Consider the following 12,447-nt stretch of genomic DNA (forward strand, 5'->3'; position numbering starts at 1 on the left):
TCATTTCTGTTGTCAGGGTAGACTGCCCTAGGAGAACGTTGCTAAGATTTACGTCAGAGAATGTTTTGCATATGTTCTCTTCTAGGAGACTTACAGTGTCCTGTCTTATGTTTAAGTCTTTAAGCCATTTTGAGTTTATTTTTGTGTATGGTGTGAGGAAGTGTTCTAACTTCACTGATGTACATAAGTCCACCTTTCCCAACGCTATTTGCCAAAGCAACTGTCTTTTCTTCATTGTATATTCTTACCTCCTTCATTAAAGACCAATTGACTGTATGTGTGTGGGTTTATTTCTGGACTCTATTCTGTTCCATTGATCCATATGTCTCTTTTTGTACCAGTAGCACACTGTTTTAATTACTGTAGCTTCGTAATACTGTCTGGAATCTGGGAGGGTTATGCCTCCAGCTTTGTTCTTTTTCGTCAGTATTGCTTTGGCAATTCGGGGGTCTTTTGGGGTTGCATGTATATTTTAACACTGTTCTATTTCTGTAAAACAATATGGGTAATTTGACAAGGATCACATTAAATATATAGATTGCTTTGGGTAGTATGTACATTTTAACAGTATTAATTCTTCCAATTGAAGAGCATGAGGTATCTTTCCATTTCTTTACATCATCTTTTATTCCCTTAATATTTTATAGTTCACCACATATAAGTCTTTCATATCCTTTGTCAGGTGCATTCCTAAGTATTTAATTTTTTTGATGCAATTTTAAAAGAGATTGCTTTTAAAAAAAATTTTCCTTTTCTGATATTCCATTGTTAGTGTAAAGAAATACACAACAGATTTCTGTATGTTAATCTTATATCCTGCCGTCTTGCTGAATTTGTTTATCTCCTCTTGTAGTTTTTGTGTGGAGTCTTTAGGGCTTTCTATATATAGTATCTTGCAATCTGCATATAGTGAAAATTTAACCTCTTCCTTCCTAATTTGGATCCCTTTTTATTCTTTTTCTTGTCTGATTGTTATGGCTAGGACTTAACAATACTATGTTAAATAGAAGTAGTAAGAGTAGGCATCCTTCTTGTTCCAGATTTTAGCAGGAAGTCTTTCAATTTTTCACCATTAAGTATTATGTTGGCTGTGGGTTTGTCATAAATAGCCTTTATTATGTTGACATATGGTCCCTCTGTACCCACTTTGGTAAGAGTTTTTATTACGAATGGATGCTGAATTTTATCAGATGTTTTTTCTGCATTTATTGAGATGATCGTGTGGTTTTTGGCCTTTCTTTTGTTGATGTTGTTACCACATTGATTGATTGCATATGTTGACCCATTCTTGTGTCCCTGGGATGAATCTTATTTGATGGAAATGTATGATTTTTTTTATTGTGTTGTTGATTTCAGTTTCCTAATTTTTTTTGATATTTTTTGCATCTATATTCATCAAATATATTGGCCTGTGACTTTTTTTTTTGGTAATGTCTTTGTCTGGTTTTGGTATTAGGGTGATGGTTGCTTCATAGAATGAGTTTGGGGGTGTTCCTTCATCTTCAATCTTTTGGAAGAGTTTGGGGGAAAGATTGCTGTAGGTTCTCCTTTGCATGTGTGGGAGAATTCCCCAGTGAGGCCATCTGGTCCTGGACTTTTGTTTGCTGGGGGGTTCCCCCCCCTTTTTTTTCTTTATTGATTATGTTTCACTCTTACTTATCTGTCTGTTCAAATTATCTGTTTCTTCTTGATTCAGTTTTGGTGGACTGTATATTTCTAAAAACTTGTCCATTTCTTCTGGGTTGTCCAATTTATTGGTATAAAATTGTTCATAGTATTCTCTTACAAATTTTGTATTTCTGTGGTATTGGTATTAACTTCTCCTCTTTCATTTCTTATTTTGTTTGTGTCCTCTGTCTTTTTTTCTTATTGGTGAGCTGGCCAGAGGTTTATTGATTTTGTTTACCCTTTCAAAAAACCAGTTATAGGCTTTATTGATTTTTTTCTATTGTTTTCTTAAATCTCTAGTTATTTCCTCACTAGCCTTTATTCTTTCTTTCCTTTAGCTGCAATTAGGTTTTGTTTGTTCCTATTTTTCTAATTTTTTTAGTTTGTAGGTTAGGTTGTTTGAGGGGTTTTTTGTTTGTTTTTGAGGAAGACCTGTATCCCTATGAACTTCCCACTTAGGACTGTTTTTGCTGTATCATATAGATTTTGTGTGTTTATGTTTTCATTGTCATTTGTCTCAAGGTATTTTTTAAAATTTCCTCTTTGATCTCATTGTTGACTCATTGGTTTTTGGTTGCATGCTGTTTAGTCTCCATGCAATCTTTTTTTTTTCTCATTTCTTTTTCTAAGGATTATTTCAGTTTTCATTCTGTTTTGGACAGAAAAGATGCTTGTAATAATTTCTGTCCTCTTAAATTTGTTGAGGCTTGTTTAGTGTCCAAGTATGTGGTCTGTCATAGAGAATGTTCCATGTGCACTTGAAAAGAATGTATATTCTATTTTGGGGGGATTTTTTGATGTAATGTCTTGAAAGTGTCAATTAAGTCTAACTTCTCTATTCTGTCATTTAGGATTTCTGTTGCCTTAATGATTTTCTGTCTGGGAGATCTGTCCAGTGATGTTAGTAGAGTGTTAAAGTCCCTTACTGTTACTGTATTTGCATTAATTTCTTCCTTTATGTTTGTTAGTATTTGTTTTATGTATTTAGGTATACCTATATTGGGTGCATACACATTAAGGTGTGTAATATCCTCTTCTTGTATTGATCCTTTTATCGTTATATAGTGTCTTTTTTGGTCTTTTTTTATGGCCTTTGTTTTAAAGTCTATTTTGTCAGGTGTTAAGTGTTGATATCCTTGCTGTCATGTCATTTCTGTTTGCATAAAATATCTTTTTCATCCCTTTGCCTTCAATTTATATATATCCTCTGCCCTGAAGTGGGTCACTTGTAGGCAGCATAATTAGGCTTCTGTTTAATTATTCAATCTGTCACTCTGTGTCTTTGGTTGGTGCATTAAGTCCTTTGACATTTAAGATAATTATTGATAGATATGTATTATTGCCACTTTAAACCTTGTTTTCCAGGTGATTTTGTATTCCTTCTAAGTTCCATTCTTTTTCTATTTGTTTTTCTTTCTGTGGTTTGATGATTCCTTTTGTATTATATGTGATTTCTTTTCCTTTTTTTTTTTTTGTGTGTGTGTGTGCCTCTATTGTATGTTTTTGATTTCTGGCTACCTTATTTTTTGAGTGTGTTTGCTGCTTACTATATAAACATGCTTTATACTGGTGACTATATAAGCTTAAACATATTCTTAAAAACAAATACATTTTCCTACTCCTCTCCCTGACATTTTATAATTTTGATATTCTTTTTTTATATTTTCATGTGTATTTTTTGCTGTTCATTTTAGTTATTTTTGCATTTCCAATTATGATTTTCTTTTTTTTCTATTGATTCTTGCTTCTATTCTATTCTGTTTATTTATTTTTGAGAGATAAAACCATTTTAAAATTTACATGTATGTACTGTTCATTGTTTCTAAGAGGAGTTTAGAACTTTAGCTTTTTAAATTTACATAGTTATCAAAGGAATAAAGCCAACCACAAAATAAGAATCAACAGAATGCAGTAATTCAATCATAAAGGATAGTCAAATATGCTTAAACATATTAAAAAATCAATAATCTAAGTTATAAATAATAAGTAGTTTACTTGTGTCTTTTTTTTTTTTTTAGAGTCCATAATAAGCGATATCATACCACATTTCTCTTTTTCTTTCTGGCTTACTTCACTTAGAATGATAATCTCCAAATCTATCCACATTGCTGCATGTAGAGTTATTTTATTATTCTTATGACTGAGTAGTATCCATTGTATATATGCATGTATGTGTGTGTGTGTGTGTGTGTATACACACACCACATCTTTATCCAGTCATCTGTTGACAGACATTTGGGTTGTTTCCATGTCTTGGCTATTGTAACTAGTGCTGCTATGAACATTGGGGTGCATGTGTCTTTTTGAATTATATTTTTCCCCAGACAAACCCCGGAGTGGGATTTTTGGATCATATGGTAAGTCTATTTTTAGCTTTTTAAGGAACCTCCATACTATTCTCCATAGTGGCTGCACCAATTTACATTTGCACCAATAGTGTAGGAGGGTTCCTTTTTCTCCACACCTCCAGCATTTATTATTTGTATATTTTTCAATAATGGCCATTCTGACTGATGTGAGGTGACACCTCATTGTACCTTTGATTTGCATTTCTCTAACAATTAGTGATGTTGAGCATCTTTTCATGTGCTTGTTGGCCATTTATATGTTTTCTTTGGAGAGATGTCTATTTAGTTCTTCCCATTTTTGATTGGGTTGCTTGTTTTTTTGATATTAAGGTGTATGAGCTGTTTGTATATTTTGGAAATTAGTCCCTTTTTGGTTGCATCATTTGCATATATTATCTCTCATTCTGCAGGTTGTCTTTTTGTTTTGTTGATGGTATACTTAGCTGTACAAAAGCTTTTAAATGTAATTAGATCCCATTTGTTTATTTTTGGTTTTATTTCCATTACTTCAGGACCTGGTTCAAAAAATATATTGCTGTGACTTATGTCCAGGAGTGTTCTGCCTATGTTTTTCTCTGGAGTTTCATAGTATCTGGTTTTACACTTAAGTCTTTAATCCATTTTGAGTTTATTTTTGAATATGGTGTAAAAGAATGTTCTAGTTTCAGTCTTTTACAGGTAGCTGTTCAGTTCCCCCAGCACCACCTATTGAAGAGACTTTCTTTTATCCACTGTAAATTCTTGTCCCCTTTGTCATAGGTTAATTGACCATAAGTGTGTGGGTTTATTTCTGGACTCTTTATCCTGTTCCATTGATCTATGTGTCTGTTTTTGTGACAGTACTGTAATGTCTGGATTATTGTAGCTTTGTAGTACAGTCTGCAGTAAGGAAGCATGATTCCCCCTGCTCCATTCTTTTTCAAGATTGTTTTGGCTGTATGGGGTCTTCTGTGTTTCCACAAAAAATTGAACATTTTTTGTTCCAGCTCTCTGAAAAATGTCATGGGTAATTTGATAGGGATTGCATTGAATCTGTATATTGCCTTGGGTAGTATGGCCATTTTAACAATACTGATTCTTCCAACACAAGAACATAGTATATCTTTCCATTTGTGTATGTCATCTTCAATTTCTTTCATCAGTGTCTAATAGTTTTTGGAGAGCATGTCTTTTGCCTCCTTGAGTAGGTTTATTCCTACGTATTTTATCTTTTTGGTGGGATGGTAAGTGGTATTGTTTCCCTAATTTCTGTTTTCTGCTATTTTGTTGTTAGTTTATAGAAATGCAGCTGATTTCTGTATATTGATTTTGTATCCTAAAACTTTACCAAATTCACTGATGAGTTCTAGTAGTTTTCTGGTCACTAATACAGGATTTTCTATGTATAGTATGTCCTCTGCAAACAGTGACCATTTTACTTCTTCATTTCCAATTTGGATTCCTTTTATTTTGTTTTCTTCTCTGATTGCTATAGCTAGGACTTCCAAAACTATGCTGTATAAAAGTGGCAAAAGAGGGCATCCTTGTCTTGTTTCTAATCTTACCGGAAATGCTTTCAGCTTTTCCCCATTCAATATGATGTTAGCTGTGGGTTTGCCCTGTGTGACCTTTATTATGTTGAGGTATGCTCTGTCTATGCCCACTTCCTGGAGAGCTTTTATCACAAATGAATGTTGAATTTTATCAAAAGTTTTTTTCTGCATCTATTGAGATGATCATATGGTTTCTATTCTTCAGTTTATTAATGTGGTGCATCACATTGAATGATTTGCAGATACTGAAAAATTTATGTGTCCCTGGGATAAATCCCAATTGATCATGGTGTATGATCTTTTTAACGCATCACTGAAGTTGATTTGCTACTATTTTGTTGAGGATGTTTGCATCTATATTCTTAAGTTATATTGGCCTGAAATTTAATTTTTTTGTGATGTCTTTGTCTGGTTTTGGTATCAGAGTGAGGATGGCCTCATAGAATGATTTTGGAAGTGTTCCTTCCTCTGCAATTTTTTGGAATAGTTTCAGAAGGATAGATGTTAAGTCTTCTCCAAATGTTTGGTAGAATTCCCCTGTAAAGCCATCTGATCTTGGGCTTTTGTCTGTTGGGAGTTTTTTTTTTTTTTTTATTACTGATTTCAGTACTGATAATTGGTCTATTCATATTGTCTATTTCTTCCTGGTTCTGTGTTGGCAAATTGTACCTTCCTAAGAAATTGTCCATTTCTTCTCTATTGTCCTTTTTGTTGGTGTATAGTTGCTCTTAGTAGCCTTTTATGATCCCTTGTATTTCTGTGGTGTCAGTTATAATGTCTCCTTTTTCATTTCTGATTTTATTAATTTGAATAAAATTACATTCTCCTTTTTCTTGATAAGTCTGACTAAAGGTTTATCAACTTTATCTTTTCAAAGAACCAACGTTTAGTTTCATTGATCTATTTTTTTTAATTCTCTATTTCATTTATTTATGATCTAACCTTTATGATTTCTTTTCTTCTACCAACTTTGGGTTTTCTCTAGCTGCTTTAGGTGTAAGGTTATTTACTTGAAATTTTTCTTGTTTCCTGAGGTAGAAACTTCACTATAAACTTCCCTCTGAGAACTTATTTTGCTTCATCCAAGAGGTTTTGGATCATTGTGTTTTCATTTTCATTTGTCTCAAAGTATTTTTTGATTTCCTCTTTGATTTCTTCAGTGATCCATCTGTTTTAGTAGCATATTGTTAGCCTCCATGTGTTTGCAGTTTTTACAGTTTTTTTCTTTTTTCTTTCATGTAGTTGATTTCTAGTACTATAGCACTGTGGTCAGAAAAGGTGCTTGGTACATTTTAAATTTTCTTAAATTCGCTGAGGCTAACTTAATGGGCCAGCATGTGGTAGATTCTGGAGAATGTTCCATGTGCACTTAAGAAGAATGTGTATTCTGTTGCTTTTAGATGGAATGCTGTAAGTCCATCTGGTCTAATGTATTATTTAGGGACTGTGTTACCTTATTAATTTTCTGTCTGGATGATCTGTCCATTGATATAAGTGAGATGTGAAGATCCCCACTATTATTATGTATTGTCAATTTCCTTTAAGTCTGTTAACAGTTGCCTTATATATTGAGGTGCTCTTATGTTGGATGCATAAATATGTACAATTGTTATATCCACTTCTTGGATTGATCCCTTAAGCCTTAGATGGTGTCCTTCTTTGTCTCTTGTAGCAGTCTTAATTTTAAAATACATTCTGTCTGATGTAAGTATTGCTGCTCCAGCTTTCTTTTGGTTTCTCTTTGCATGGAATATCTTTTTCTACCCTCTTCCTTTCAGCCTGCATGTGTCTCTAGCTCTGAAGGGGGTCTCTTGTATACAGCATATATATGGGTCTTGTTTTTTTTTAATACATTCTTATTGCCATTTTGTTAATTGTTTTGAGTTTGTTTTTGTAGGGTTTTTTTTTCCCCTCTCTTGTTCTCTTTTCTTGTGGTTTGATGACTTGAGAAGTTCCTTTAAAATTCGTTGTAAAGCTGGTTTGGTGGTGCTGAATTATTTTTTATCTTTGAAAATTTTGAGTTCTCTTATCAAATCTGAATGAGAGCTTTGCTGGCTAGAGTATTCTTGGTTGTAAGTTTTCCCTTTAATCACATTAAATATATCGTGCTATTCTCTTCTGGCCTGTAGAGTTTCTGCTGAAAAATCAGCTGATAACCTTATGGGAGTTCCCTTGTGTGTTACTTGTTGCTTTTCTCTTGCTAATTTTAATATTTTCTCTGTATTCTGAATTTTTGTCAATTTGATGACTGTGTGCCTTGTTGTGTTTTTCTTTGATTTGATCCTGTGTAGAATTCTCTGTGCTTCTTGGACTTGGGTGACTGTTTCCATTCCCAAATGAGGGAAGTTTTTGGTTATTATCTCTTCAAAAATTTTATCAGGTTCTTTCTTTCTCTGCTTTCTGGGACCCCTATAATGTGAGTATTAGTATGCTTCATGTTGTCTCATGTCCTCATTTCTTTTCATTCTTTTTTTCTTTTCTGCAGTAGTGATTTCCACTGTCTGTTTCTAGCTCACTGGTCTGTTCTTCTGCTTCACTTAGTCTGTTCTTGGTTCCTTCTAGTGTGTTACTCATTTTAGCAATTTTATTCTTCAATTCTGTTTGGGTATTTATTTTTTCCAACTCTTTGCTAAAAACTTCTCTGTGTGCATCTCTTCTCCTCTTGAGTTCTCTGAACATCTTCACCATCATTACTCTAAACTCTTTCATGGATAGATTGCCTATGTCCATATCACTTGTTTCTTCTTCTGGGATTTTACCATGTGCCCTGGCCTGGAAGATATTCCTTTGCTGCCTCATATTGTCTATCTTTCTGTTTGTATTTTTAGGTAGGTTAGTTATGCTTCTTGACCTTGGAGAAGTGGCCCTCTGTGGGATACATCCTGTGCACCCCAGTAGTACACTACTCTCTTGTGACTCAAGGCCAGTGTAGAGTCTGGCCTGTGTTGGTGGATTTCTTCCACAGGCTTTGGGATTTTTAAAAATTTTTCTTATTTCTGGTATCACCGCCTGGTGGATGAGGCTGGACTAAAGGCTTATGCAGGTTTTCTGGCAGGAGGAGTCAGTGCCTGCCCACTGCTGGGTGAAGCTTGGCCCTGGACCTCTTGTAGGTAGGGTTGTGTCTAGAGGTTTTCATGGCTCAGGAAGTGGGTGGGGCTGTGTTCCCACTCAGTATGTTGCTTGGCCTGAGGCTTCCCAGCCCTTAAGCCTACAGGCTGTTGGATGGGGCTAGGTCTTGGTGCTGATGATCCAATCAAGATGTCAACCTCCAGGAAAGCTCATGTAAATGAATACTCACAGAATGTCCACCACCAGCTTTTATGTCCCCTTGGTGAGCCACAGCCATCCCCTACCTCTCCAGAAGACCTTCCAAAACTAGCAGGCCAGTCTGGCCCACAGTCCTATGAAATCATTGCCTCTACCCTTCGACCTAGAGCATGCAAGATTCTGTGTATACTTCCCAAGAGAGTGAAGTCTCTGTTTCTCCCAGTCCCATGGTGCTTCTGGAGTTAAGCCCCATTGGCCTGCAATACCAGATGTCCTGGGGTCTCCTCCTCCCCATGTGGGGAACCTGGGCTGGGTAGCCTGACATGGGGCTTAGAACTCTCACTCCTGCAGGAGGGCCCCTGCAACTTAATTACTTTTCAGCTTGTGGGTTGCCCACCTGTGGGGGAACAGGGCAAGGTTATATTGTGAGCATGCCCCTCCTGCCATCCCCCTATGTTTCCCTCTTTATGTTTCCAGCTTAAGTAGATCTTTTTTGCTAGGTTCCAGTTTGTCTGTTTGTTTTTTCTGATGGTTGTTTAGCAGTCACTTGTGGCTTTTTTTGTAATCTTGAGGAGAAGTGAGCTTGTCGTCCTGCTACTCTGCCATGTTGACCAGAAATCCTGCTTCTTTTCTTAGAGATGATCTTTCAGTGTTTCTTTTAGGATAGTTTTAAAATTGTTGTATTCTTTTAGTATTTACTTGTCTGAGAAATTCTTTATCTCTCCTTCTATTCTAAATGATAATCTTGCTGGGTTGAGTATCTTAGGTTGCATGTTCTTCTCTTTATTTGAATACATTTTGCCACTTTCTTCTGGTCTGCTATATTTCTGTAGAAAAATTATAAGCTGATAGCCTTACGAGGGTTCCTTTGTAATTAACTCTTTGTTTTTCTTTCACTGCCTTTAAATTTTCTCTTTATCTTGAATTTTTGCCATTTTAATTATTACATGTCTTGGTATAGGACTGTTTTGAGTTCATCTTGTTTGGGATCCTCTGCTTCCTGTACGTGGGTATCTGTTTCCTTCTTTAGGTTTGGAATGTTTTCAGCCATAATTTCTTCAAATAACATTTGAGTCCCTTTTTTTCTTTCTTCTCCTTTTGTAACTCCTATTATATGTAGGTTGGTATACTTTATATTATCCTATTGGATCACTTACATGGTTTTCATTTTTTTAATTTGTTTTTCTTTCTGCTGTTCTTTCTGCTGTTGTATGATTTCCATTATTCTATCTTAGTACTTATTTGTTCTTCTGCATTATTTAGTGTGCTATTTATTGCCTTTAGCTTGGCTTTCATCTCAGCAATTGAGTTTTCTGATTTTAATTGGCTCCTCTTTCTAGTTTCTAGTTTCTTTTTACAGTCATCTGCATTTCTATTGATAGCCTTTCTTTAATTTCTTCAGTAGTTTTATCTCCTTTTTGAACTCGAGCTCTTGTATACTGGAGAGGTCTATTTCATTATTTGCTCTATCAGTGAATTTCTCTTATTCTTTTATTTGCAAGTGGTTCCTCAGCTTTTTCGTTTCACTTATATTTCTCTTACTATGTGAATTTAGGAGTAACCGTTATCTACTGTGGTCTTAAAGGGCTATGTTTACTTGGGAGCATCCCTGTGTAGTCTGTGTGTGTCTAATATTTTTGTTGTGAGGGCTGTCTTTTGTATGGATGACTCCTGTCTTCCCTCTGTGTGTGCTGGCTGTTATCCCCCTGGTAGGGGGTGTGCTTGGTGATGTGGTTACCAGAGCCTGTACTGGATGTTGGCAGAGCCTACTCTTTGCTCTGTGGTTGCCTACCTGCTCCCAAGAGGTAGGTGGGACTGGAGCACTTCTGCTGAGAGAGGAGCTGTGAGAATTCCTCTGCAGGAGCTGTCCACAGGGAAGTGCACACTGGGGTGTAGGGCCGCCTGTCACCCATTGTGTGGGCTCACAAAGTACACTCTTGTTGGCATTGCCCTTGGCCCTGCCTCAGCCATGGGAATGCAGGCAGTCTACCCTGGTGCCCCTCAGGTGCTGTGCTCACAAAATCATGAGGGCAAATCTGTTGATGTCAGGGACCAAAACCAGCCATTTTCACATTCCTGGATCCACTGTGGGTTCCAGGGTCAGCCCAGATCCCAGCCCCACCTCTGCATAAGCATGCCCACTCTCAATGCCAGGCCTGCCACAGCCACACCCCAGCTCTCCCTTTCGATAGCCTGCATGTGCCAAGCCTGCAAAAGCACAGGCTGCTCAAATCTGCCAAAGTTGCGCAGGATAGGGCTTAGACCTCAAGCCTACCTCTGAAGTCATGAGGCTTCTGGGAATGGGCCGTACCTCTGCCTAGGGGCAACCTGCCAGCGACTCCACCCTCCCAGAGCCAAGTGCCCTGGCCAAGAGTAGGCCCAGAAGGAGACTGCTGTGGTGGGGTCCCATCCCTCCCTTCTGATGCACTGAACAATGTGGTTTGATGGCAGACCCGGGCTCCTTTGCATATACTCCCAGTTTCAGCCCATACCCCACTCCCACCCACTCAGCCTCTCTACACAGCCAACCCTAGTTCTCTCCCTGAAGCTCAAGCTTCAGAACCCAGCTGCCACATACACCAGCAGGCTCGTGTCTAGGACTGGAGAGGTGGCCCAGGTGGCCTAGGTCCTCCACGCGGGTTTCCCTCTATTCTGCCTATTGAGGAGCAGCTACTGGACTCTCCTCCGAGCCTCTGAAGCTCCCTTTCTGTCCCAGCTGTTCTCCCCACTGGTGAAGGTGCTTCCCAGGGTGAGTGGACTTCTCTTTCTCTGCTCCACTCCCTCCTGCAGGTGTACATCCTGTCCCAATTATTTTTCTTTTTTTTTTCTCACTTAGTTATATGGAGAGTCGTCTTGTACCTATGCTAGTATAAAATATTCTGCCAGAGTTCAGTAGATATTCTGCAAAAATTGTTCCAGGTATAGATGTATTTCTGATGTATTTATAGGAGGAGATGAGCTCCACATCCTATCTTGAAGCCCGTCCCTAAATGTTCTACTTAAAAGTATATGCACTATATACCCCATTTTACAGATGGAAAAATACAAATCACTTCAATGCATTGATCAAAACAATAGATTTATAAGTACAATCAGAGCAACAAAATTTCCATGACTCATAAAATCTCAGACATCAAGTTTATCATTTTCTGGTTCTCTCTCTAATATATATATATATAAATATTGTTCTCTCTCTAATTTATATATAAATATATAATTGATAGTCATTACTATGGGCAAAACACTTCAGGGGATACAAAGAAAATAAATCCTATTTCTTACCCTTTTGCCATTACTTTCATTCATATACAACTCACCAACTTCTTAAATTGTGGATTAAAATAGTTGTTCCTTGAAGAGACAATTTTATCATTTTGAGAGAGTTGTCAAAATAGGCAAATACATTTTGTAGATAGTAAAATTCTATTTTAAATACATTCTGCCAGGATCCAAGTAACTGTTTTAGCAGCTAAGTTTCTAGGTAAGGCAATACATAACTATTAAGTTAATCTCCATATCATGGCCCTAATAACAGGAGAAGGCTGCTTTAGTTTCAGTGCCACCAGAAACAACTGCCTTTCTCAATTTGTCAGTTTTAAAAAATTGATTGCCATAAAATGAAAATAATATTT

General features: G+C 36.7%; 1 long non-coding RNA gene across 1 annotated transcript in view; it reads left to right on the forward strand.

The window, feature by feature from the left end:
* LOC140696354 (uncharacterized) overlaps positions 1-12,447 on the forward strand; it is a 96,702-nt gene that overhangs the window by 10,457 nt on the left and 73,798 nt on the right. The window lies entirely within an intron of this gene.

Source organism: Vicugna pacos, chromosome 5 (assembly GCF_048564905.1).
Source record: "Vicugna pacos chromosome 5, VicPac4, whole genome shotgun sequence".
Classification (NCBI taxonomy): domain Eukaryota; kingdom Metazoa; phylum Chordata; class Mammalia; order Artiodactyla; family Camelidae; genus Vicugna; species Vicugna pacos.